This window comes from Cervus canadensis, chromosome 13, assembly GCF_019320065.1.
Source record: "Cervus canadensis isolate Bull #8, Minnesota chromosome 13, ASM1932006v1, whole genome shotgun sequence".
Taxonomy (NCBI): Eukaryota; Metazoa; Chordata; class Mammalia; order Artiodactyla; family Cervidae; genus Cervus; species Cervus canadensis.
Genome location: NC_057398.1, coordinates 65,036,719 through 65,048,326, shown reverse-complemented (window position 1 = coordinate 65,048,326; position 11,608 = coordinate 65,036,719). Strand labels below are relative to the sequence as shown.

Below are 11,608 nucleotides of genomic sequence, written 5' to 3'. Positions count from 1 at the left end.
TATTTTTCCTTATTTAATTACATTGAATCAGGCAAATTACATTTAATGACATTTCATGTAATATTAATCACATTTACTTAACATAATGTATCAAAATAAGAATATAAATAATAGAGTTTCATAGTAGAAGAGGGCAGTTAAGAAGCATTTAATTCAATGATTTTTAAAACAGGTCCATGGAATGATTTTAGACGTTCATAAAATTTTTACCAGTCCATGATGAAAATGGGAAAAAAAGATAATATGCAATTTTTTCTTGAACTATATATATTTTTAATGTGAAGCACTATTTTGAATTTTCCCTTTTTTATTGTTAAAATGTTTTTAATGAAATATTTTAACTAGAGATGGCAGTGTGTATGATTGTTTATGTTCTTAATAAAAAAGAAATGGCAACTATATGTTTGCTCAGCCTCCATTTTCTTTTGTTTTATGAATCCCAAATACCTAAAAAATGCTAATGTAGACCATAACTCACATTAAAAAAAACCCCAAAAACCAGGGATGTGATATAGTAAGTGATTTATCCTTATAAAGTCCCAGAGGTTAGTAGAAGAGGAGATCTGGAATTATCAGAGCCTTTGATCTCCAGTAGCTTGTGCTTTAGTCTTTCCAAATCTTTGATCTGCAGTTGTGAATGCTTTAATTCCTCTAAAATTCTATATATTAAAAAAAGTTAGCCTCTAAAAGAAAATTTATTTCCAATCTTTTGAGTGACTGATTTTAAGAAAATAGTTATTCTTAGGGATTATTCTTAGGGATTCACAGGGATTCCTCTTAGGGATATCAACTAGGAACTAAAAACATTTGCAGAATTGAAATTAAAGAGTTTTTAGTATATATTTATATATATGCTCCTGATTCTATAGCTTTTACTTTGAACATATTTTTAAGTTCATGTTGACTGAAAATTGAGTGTTAAAATATTACACACAAGGGAATTTTATATGGCAAGTCTAGCTGGAAACAGATGTTGATAATGCAGGTACACTGTCATCATGAAGTCTTCTGTTCTCTAGGTGAATGAGGTCAAGGGCAGATGAGCAAGGATATCTTCTAGTCCCTAAGACTGTATTTGAATTACTACATCCAGAGGAGTGAGAGACAGGAATTCACTATTTTCATAAGATTTGCTGAAGTTGTGTGTCAGATGTGCTCTTCATGGGCTGATAGAACTATGGAGGCAGAGATTGTAAAAAACAGACACAAGTTAATTACATCAAAGGCCTGTCCAAAGATCCGAAGAGAATTGGGAGATGTATGGACTTCCTCTGTGTGTATACAGACAGGTGGAAGCAGAAGAAAAGAAGGGTGGATGCTATATGACGCCCTGAGCTGATAATCATTCTTTGGGGGCGCAGTTATCCTTTAGCTTGAAGAGTATTTTCAAAAGGTAGAGTCCTAGGTTGACTGTTGATTTTCGTTTTAATTTTGTTAAATTTCAGCACTTTTAAGATGTTGCATTTTTGTTCCCTGGTATCCATTATCCCTGATGAGAAGTCAGTGGTAATTTGTATCACATTTGTTACTCTCTGTGTCTTTTTTCTCTCTGACTACTTTCCAGATTTTTTTTTTTTTTTTTTTTTTTAGTCTCTGATTTTTAAAAATTTGAATAAGATGTGAAAGATGTTCATTCATTCTATTTGGGATGTATTTAGCTTCTTGGATGTATGGGTTTATACTTTTCATCAAAACTGGAAACTTTTAGGCATCAATTCTCCTTTTTTTCTATCTTCCACTTTCAGAAACCCCAATTGCAGCTGTGTTTGACCTCTTGACATTGTCCACTTGGTCACTTAGGAACTATTCCGTTTTTTCAGCCTCATTTCTTTCTGTTCCTCAGATATTTTTTCATTGCTAGGTCTTGATAGAAATTTTCACCAGTCTTTTCTTCCCAGTGCCTAATCTGTTGTTAGGTTTATTCAGTAATGTTTAAAATTTCAGTTCAAGAAATTTGATTTTTTTACAGTTTGCATTTTTCTCTTCATTATGTTCTTTTTCTTCTAAGTACTTGAACATATTTAAAATATACCTGTATTGAAGTCCTTTTCTGAAAATTTGTCTCTGTGGTTCTGGGTCTGATTTTATACGGATTTTTCTCCTAAAAGAATATTTTCCCACTCTTTCAGATGTTGAATAACTATTTATTGATGTTGAAGATTTTGAATTTTATGATAAGTACCAGGACTTTGTTAGTCTTTATTTAATGATGTTAGAGTTGGTGTTGGTCTGGCAGTTACCTCAGTATCAAGTTTGTCCTTAAAGACTTTTATTTAAACTTTGTTATGGCAAGCCTAGAATAGCCTTAATTACTAAGATACAAGGATTCTTAAGTTTCAAATGAATTCTCAGGGTGTTCATTAAAGCTTTTCTATTCTGGATGTTAAGTACTCGAATGTCCCTTAGCCCTGTGTGAGCTCTGAAAATTAACATATCTTATGATTGGTATCCTTTGTCAATACCCATGGTGTTTTATCCTGCATGGAAGCTGCTTGGTGTTCAGCCAGGCTCAAAGGTACACTCCTACAAACTTCTTGAGATCTTTCTAGTACTTTGTCTTGCAAATTTCACCTCTCTTTCTCTCACTGAATGTATGTAGATCACTATTTCCTCAATTCAAAAATAGTACTTTTTGCTCTATTTAAGGAATACCCCTGTAAACTTGGTCTCTAAATGAGACTTGCATTTTTTCCCTGAACTGAAATCTTTAAAGAAGGCAGTTGAAGTTGTGTGGTCCACTTCATCTGTTTTCTGTTAAAAATCACATATCTATGTTGCCTATTGTCAGTGTCTAAAAACAGTTGCATTATATATTTTTCCAGTTTTCAAGTTGTTTATGGTAAGACATATGTTATATCAGTTAATCTATCGTGATTAAGGCCATCTTTGTGATAAACGTATGTCTGTTTCTTGTTGTTTAGTTGCTAAGTTGTGTCTGACTCTTTGGAACTCCATGGACTATAGCCCCCCAGGCTCTTCTGTCCATGAGATTTCCCAGGCAAGAATACTGGAGTGGGTTGCCATTTCCTCCTCCAGGGGATCTTCCTGACCCAGGGTTTGAACCCGTGTCTTCTGCACTGGCAGGCAGATTCTTTACCACTGAGTCACCAGAGAAGCACATATATCTAGTTACATTACTAAATTCCTTTATTGCTATTATTGCTCATAGAATTACTTACAGTTTTTCAATTAGTTTTCTTGAGTCTCTCAATAAACAGATCCTTTATAAATATTACTTTCAATGACCCTTTACTAACAGTTATACTCTCATTTATTTTCCAGCCTAATATTACTGTTTTATAACTTCAATATAGAAAACTGATAGTTAGAATCTTTGTCTTCTTTTCCTTGGCATAAGGAGAAATTAAGACCCACTAAAATGAGGCTTAGTTTCAGACTCATCTTTTGTGAATATGTGCATTTATATGATTATGTTCCTTGTTCTCATCTTTTCTTAGTATAACTTCACAAGGAGCTTCATACATTTCCTTGTTTATTTTCACATGAAATTAGTTTTCTTGTATTGTTAGAAACTAAAGCTAAGAAAGCTTAGCTTTTGCTTATCTAATTTCAATAATTATGATGATGGTAATATTGGTATTATCATTCTGAGACTACTTTTAAAAATGAATAATTAGTTGATGTTTTTATTTACCATTCTTTGTGTCCTTGAGAAGAAGAATTTTTACAGCAGAATAAGGGACACACAGATGCTATAGGAAGAGTTTAATTAAAATCTCCTTAGTCTTGAAGTCTTATTTTATCAGTATAAGTTTAGGAAGTTGTTACTCGGTTGGTTATCCTTTCTAGTCTTTTACGTTGCATGGAGTTGGGTTATATATTTTTCCTACCTATAAATATTTCCCAGCTCTTTATAGTGTAAAGACCTAGATACAATGACTAATGCTTTAGTAAAGGAACTCAGATTGTGATCTTAAAATGTCACTTCTCACTAAAAGCAATCTAGGTTTAGTGGAGACATTGCTGAGGCCTGAGACAGGAAATGTACAAGCTGAGCCTGGCAAATCTTGCTATTATCCATCAGAAAGTTAGCTGTCAAAGGCTAGTGGAGTCAATCAAAATTATTCAAGGGCCAACTTTGCTAGTCTTCTACTAACCAAAATGAGACCATTTCAATTTCAATAATATTAATAACTAGAATGGATGAAATAGATAAAACTTATTTATATCTATGGGTGCATAGTGATATTTTAAAAGAATTGTCTACTTTCAGAGGATTATAGGAATTAAATTGAAAACTGGTTAATAAAGGGAGAAATTAAGCAGTTATCCTACATTTCTTATTAACTCTACCAGGGGTAATCAGACAGTCAGTGAGAGGAAGTATTTCTTTATTAAAAAATTCTAACAAACAAGTAAAAGTGAAATAATACCATTAACATCTCAGTTTTTAAAAACATCAACAAATGATTAGATAAGGTGTTAAATTACAGTGGTTGCTAGGATCTTAGAAAGAGACAAGCAGACATCATGTGCTTCCAATAGCTGTGACATCTACTTACAGTAGGGATCAGATCTGAGTTTGACCCAGTCTCTAGACCAAGTTGCCAACCTGCAGGCATGACAGCTAAACTCTAAGGAAAAGAAAGAACCTGAAATAAAGGGGTAGAGGTGTGGGTAGGACTGCCTCTTCCGTTCAACCATACACCAAATGAAAAATACAAAGCCGAATATGTCTTCTCAAATAAAGGACTAACTGCCCAATTAGTCCTACCTGAAAGTCTGTTTGATGTTATCTAGGAGACACCCATGTTTTACTACCAATCAGGCACTCAAAATCAAATACTATTGGTACTTTACTGGCCATTTGGAGAGCAAACTGTATCACAGCCTGAGATAAGGGCACTCTGAAAGAACTTACATTCCCCAAGAGTAACCAAGTCTCCCTTTCCATAATTCTCCCTGAACCGCTCTCACTCAGAGCAGCTGGATTATTTTTCAACCCAGCAACACAGTGTGACTACTGGCTCACACTAGTTCTTCCAAAATTCTATCTTTTTATCCTCATTTGAAAATCAAAACATTATTACTGCTACTTATAATCATAAAACAAAATTAAGCTGAAAACAAATTCCTTGACTGCCTCTAATGCAAAAGGGAAAAATTACAAACATTCCTAACATATCCACAGTAGAAAATATTACATTGGGTTTATTGGGGAAACACAGACAGAAAAGCAGCAACGCATACAGGATTTTAACATTTATGTTATTCCACATAAGAGGATGCCTGCCATGGGATTCCGCCTTCACTGCAGGAGCCACAGGAGACACGGGTTTGATTCCTGGGCCTAGAAGATCCCCTGGAGAAGGAAATGGCAACCCACTCCAGTATTTTTGCCCACGAAATCCCAAAGACAGAGGAGCCTGGTGGGCTACAGTCCATGAGGTCACAAAGAGTTGGACACAACTGAAGTGACTCAGCACACACACAAACTAGATATTTCACAGAAGGGCTCTAAGAGTGAAGTCTCTCTTCAATCACTCAAAATATGCACAGGGAAAGGAGGACAGATGGCATCTGTGTGTCAATGAGAGAGTCTTAGTTGCGGAAATGCCAGAGTTCACTTCTCTTCCACTGAGCTAACTCACAACTGCTATGCTAAATTATTTCTGAGCTAGAAGAAGAAGAGGAAATGACCCCTGAGGCCATCCGGGATTGTCTCTACTTATTCCCTTTTACCCTGAAGAATTCCCATAATAGAGCTTTACATATTTGTTGTTTAGTCACTAAGTTGAGTCCAACTCTTTGCAACCCCATGGACTATAGCCCACCAGGCTCCTCTGTCCATAGAATTTTCTAGGCAAGAATATTGGAGTGGGTTGCCATTTCCTGCTCCAGGGGATCTTCCCCACCCAGGCATCAACCCCGTCTCTGGCATCTCCTGCATTAGCAGGTGGGTTCTTTGCCACCCACTTCCATACAAAATAAAAGGCTTCACTCAGCTTCATATGAACCCTGTCCACCTTTTCAGTCTTTTTTTCTCACCTTCAACCTTCTGCCCTTTTAACCCCCAGCTGTACAGCATTCTAGCCATTCTTACAATGGATCCTGATATTTTCCAAAACCCAGTCTTTCTGCTGTCAGTAAAAATATTCAAAGACTTTGAAAAGGGGAAAAGAATTACTGAGTAACTTGTCCAGTTACCCCTTTGGAGTTATCTTCCCTTCTCATTATCTTTGAGGTATTTGACAGTTCTGTTAATTGTTGAACACTGATAGTAACACCCATGCTTCTGTTTCACAGAAATGCAGGTTAGCCCAGTAGAGATGCATTTCATTACTGCCCTATGGATATTGATTAATTTTGTATCTATGTGTAAATCATTTTAGCATTCCTGATAACTAATATGTGTGTGTCTTGAATTCTTTTTTGAGCCACCAATAACATCTTCCTTATTCCTTCACTAATTAGTGAGTTAAATGAAATGTTAGATACATATTAATATTTACTTTACATTTGTATGAGTCATAATTTTACCTGTTAAAAAATATCTTTTAACAAAATAATTGGCCCCTTTTTTCTAAATGGCCCCATCCTCTATTTCTTTTGAAAACTGTGGTTAATCTTTAAATATTAAGCTGAAATGTTTGGATTTGCTGTCCTTCAAAACCACTTACAACATAACTGGACAAAATTGAACAACCCATCATTTGGACTTCTCTGTACCTAATACATAATATCATGATAAGAATTGCAATATTCCATTGCTCATTTTGTCACCTGTTTTTTCTTTCTACTTGATTCTATCCTTTGATTATAGGAAAACTTTCTTATTCATTGTTGTAAATGTAACACACAGCTTTCTGCCAGCAACACATTGAGATTTTATTACATACTGTAATAAAAAAGGGAGAAAATGACACAAAACAAATGTATATTGTAAAGGATTATTAAAATGTTAACACTCTTGGAACCACTACTCAGGTGAAAAAATCATATTTTGCCAGCCACCTGGAAGCTGCATCCATGTGTCTGACCATGATTACAGGTTCTCTGTCTCCCCATGAGTAACTATTACCCTGAATTTCATACTGATCACTTCATTTTTTTATTTTTATAACCCTGCATACTTTGATATTTATCTTTTCCCTTTTTAAGCTTAATATGAGTTTTAAGTCTCTTTTACTACATCCCTCATCAATCCTCTTTTTCCATTAAAATTTAACTATTGAAAAACTGGGATGTAGTTTCTTCCATCATCTGGACCTTGATGACTGCATGTTCATGGTGCAGTGCAAGCAAGTTCCTCTGCTTCTGAATGATACTTGCAAGTATGATGAATACTTCAGGAATTAAAGGTATAACTATCAATATCTATGGTCAAAGCTACACACATTATAATTGTATGATAAATTACCTCCTTCTATATCCTAGGACTTGCCAAAATGAGAATTTAGTTTTATATGCTGACTGAAGTTATTTTTATTTCCCTTTCATATTGCAATGTATTTTAATTTTTATGTCACTGTCAAATCTAAAACAATTCAATAAATTCAAAAGGATTAAAGAACTTGCCTTTATAAATTAATATAATCAAAGCCGTGGATGAATGCAACCCATAATTGAGAGACTCAAGAATGAGAAAAATGACAGTGAATATGACTTGTTCACTGTCAGCATATTACATGTCAGAGTTGAACCTGGGATCTGGTTTTTATAACTCTCAGACCTTCCCCAGGCTCATCGTAAGTGGCTAAAAGCTTTGGGCTGGGAAAATGCTCTGCTCACGTTCTATGTATAGCATCCCTCTCTTTGGTTGTGACTTGACTCCTGCAAGGTTCCTTTTCCTCTCCCACAAAGGCTTTAACCTGCAAGTGAGTAAAAGCTACCATTAGTCTGCCTCTCTTCCAGGCTCTAGTCCCAGGACAATTCTCTGCTTTATTATTATGCAGTTCAATGATGTCCTTCCCCACCTGTTGTCCTGTAAAGTCTTCTTTTCTAATGCTTAATTGCTTAATTGCTAGTTTTGCTAAGACTCAAATAATATATTGCAGTTTTAACATTTGGTCAGAAATTTACTTTTTTAGTAAACTGTTTAATTTGGAAGGATTATAGATTCATAGAAATGTTACAAAAATAAAAAGGGAGTTGCCATATACTCTTCCCTTATTTTCTGCCACTGTTAACATCTTACATAATCCTGGTGCATTTGTTAAGCTAGTAACACAAGTGTTAATTTTGGTGAATTCCCAGAAGTTGAGTGGAGGCTAGTGTGAGGGCAAAAAGTTCCTGGGAACTGCAAACTTAGGGGGACACCACATTTTACAGGCTTTCCTTCCAGTAACCCCACTATGTTTTTATGGTGAAAGTCCAAGAAAACCCCCTTCTTGTCTTTGGCAGGGGGAAGAAAACAGTAACCATTATCCAACATGATCAATGTCTTCTCCATATCAAAGACGTACTTTCTGGTAGAAAAGATTTTACCAAATCCATTCTTAAACTTTATCCAGATGAAGGAACAAAACTCACTTCAGCCTTCCTATCTCACTTGAGGGGTGGAAAAACATAGGTGTCTAGGATCAAGGCTTTAAGGAAGTATATTTGGTAATGCTGCAGCCAGGGAAAGGTGTAGGGGCCTGAATGCAAAGAACACTGGGAAAACACTTGTGAAGGCCCAACCTCCAAGACACAGGCATATCAAATGATTGAGACTTATTTAGAAGATCATAGAATGTCCCCTCCTCCGCTTACCACCACACCAACACAGCTCCTGGCTTGGGTAGAATAAAAGTGCATTATAACTGAAAGAACTAAAATACAGACTCTATGAACAGGGATACTTAGGGAAGTCCGAAGTCAAGGGAGAAGACCAAAACAAGGACATTGGAAAAACTTCAATTGGAATATCCAATTGTCTCCTTGTATGAGAAGTTGCATGTGACTTTCTCCTATGTAGAAGAAAAGCTTTTGGTGAACAGGGACCACGTTGCACCATCTTGGCATGTTCTGCATTGGTAATGAACAGGTTGTCAGCAAGGTTTTTAGAGTGAAGAACTGGGTAAACAAGACAAGCATGTGTTCACATTATGGGAATATATATGGGACTGAAAATAAATCCAGAGACTTAAAATCTTGATTTTTAATATATTTTATTATTTTATTGAAAATCTCAACTCACAAAAGTTGGTGTTTCTCCTAATTCACATGGTTTCCATTTTCTATAGATGAGTGGCTAAATCAGGGAGGCCAGTAATGATTAAGTATATATTATAGTTGTAGGCATCTCTATTGGAAACTTCCACATAATTTTGTTTTTACTTTCATGAACATTTCATGCTGAGTCCTGGAGTGTTTTACTGTTTTTGTAATGAAATTCCCTCCCAACTCCGCATGGTCCATATTCACTCACACCACTCTTTGTTTGTGTTTCTTACTTGTATTTGACTGAATTAGGAATGCAGCATTTACCAAAAAAAAAAAAAAAAACAACAAAAAAAACCCAAAAAGACACAAATGGTGCAGCCACCCAAGGACCAAGATGGTAGCTTCTTCAGTAGGCTGCATTGCAAATCCCAATATAAATCCCCCCTAACTGAAAAAGCCAGATTCCAGTTCTTTTATCAAAAGGCGCTGGTAGCTGTGGTCAGGAGCCTACAGGGAGAGATCCCCTACGTCACTGCCAGCACAAGAGAGCGAGAAAACACGGGAGAAAAACTTTTAGAAACTGCAGAGAAAACGCCGTGTTCCTCCTGTCGACGGGGGTCGTGCGCTGAGGGTGTCTGAAAAGGAACTGGGCAGAGTGGGGAAGTGATGTTTTCCGGCCAACTTGACCAATTCCGTACCAGGTATGAACTTTTTCTTCAAGATTCTTTCCACGCCTTTTCTTCTCTCCATATAATCTTCCTCTGACTGAGAGCTTTTTTTTTTTTTTTCCCGTCAGTACTATGTGGGCCTGTTTCGGAAGCTGCGGTGTTATCTTAGGTGGGGGGTCTGTGAGCGAGGTGGGTGGTCACAGTGAGAACTCCTGGGGCTGCTCCGTCCAGATTCACACTGGGCATCCAGCAGTATTTCCTCCACGTCGCCATTAGAAACAGAAACCGAGTCTGGAACACAGAGGTGTCCCCACTATTGCTGACATGTAATCCCCTCGCAAAGCCCCACAGGCTCTCCTTGTGCAGCATGGTAGGCCTCACTCTGAGACGTGGAACGCAGGAGTCGGGTTCGGCGTCCCGGTCGACGTGGGGTCAGTGTACTTCCGGGTCGACGTTGGGGGGAGGGGGCGGGGGTAGAGGGGTGGGCGGGTGGTCAGTGGATGCTCTGTGGTGGGAGTGGGAGCTCTGGGCGCCGAGGCTGGAGACAACACACACGAATGCTTTTTTTCGAGAGGTAGGGACAGCCGCTGTTTGGGTGATGTGTTTACATTTCCTCTGTGGTCTTGACTGAACACACTGATGTTTATCAGTGAATTACCTTTGACTCCGAGTTTCCTTCCAGATAAATACCTCCTCATTTTTCGGAAATGTGTGAAAGAAATGAGAAACAGCCTCAATGAACGCCTTCTTTGGTCATAGTTTTACTGTGCTCCTTGAACCCGGCAGCGTTCATACCCGTATTTCCTGAGCATTGGTCAAAAAAGGTGGTTGGCTTGATTTATTTTGTTAAATACTAGAACATAGATGCTGAAATGAGGTATGTGTAGTGCTGGTCGAAAAATTGAAGAAAACTCATAAAAAACAAAATACCTTTGTATGGGAGAGGGTGGTGGGAGAGAGAAAGAGAAACACTTAGTCTTGAGAAACGCAGCTTAACACTTTATTGACCAGAGAAGTATTAGTATGTCTTTTGTTACCCAAACATTATTGACTAGAAACATTTCAATATCACCTACATAACAAATCACTGGCCACGGGTGTTAGTTTGTGGAAAAATCCCTGCGTCAATAATTAGTTAAGATATTGCTTATTGGGTTCCTAATGAAAGCAGGAGACCCTTAAATTCTTGGTGATTAGGTTTTATCCTTAGGACAGAAATAAAACTCCGTATAACACGTAAATTATGTATCTTGTATTTTGACTTGGTGGGCATTTTTCATGTTCCTTTACCTGTTGGGTATTTCTTTGCCTTTTCATCTTGTTTAGATTGCTGTATCTGGAGTGAGCTTTCTGTATTCTGGAGGTCTGTGGTTCCTTTTTATTGTGGAGGATTTACCCAGTGGGTGGGGTTAGACGATTGGCTTGTCAAGATTTCCTGGTTAGGGGAGCTTGCGTCAGTGTTCTGGTGCGTGGAACTTGATTTCTTCTCTTTGGAGAGCAATGGAGTGCCCAGTAATGAGTTTTGAGATGGGTCTATGTGTTAGGTGTGTCCTTGGGCAGCCTGTATGTTGATGTTCAGGGCTATGTTCCTGCGTTGCTGGAGAATTTGCGTGGTATGTCTTGCTCTAAAACTTATTGGCTCTTGGGTGGTGGTTGGTTTCAGTGTAGGTATGGAGGCTTTTCGATGGTCACTTATTACTTAAAGTTCCATGTAGTCAGGAGTTTTCTGGTGTTCTCAGGTTTTGGGCTTAAGTCTCCTGCCTCTGGATTTCAGTTTTATTCTTCCTGTAGTCTCAGGACTTCTCCAACTATACAGCCCTGATAAGAAAACT

The 11,608-nt window shown here is 37.3% G+C and overlaps 1 pseudogene; it reads right to left on the bottom strand.

Annotated features, from left to right (window-relative positions):
- Window positions 1–9,632: 9,632 nt before the first annotated feature.
- Window positions 9,633–10,145, bottom strand: LOC122451765 (annotated as a pseudogene).
- Window positions 10,146–11,608: the final 1,463 nt, after the last annotated feature.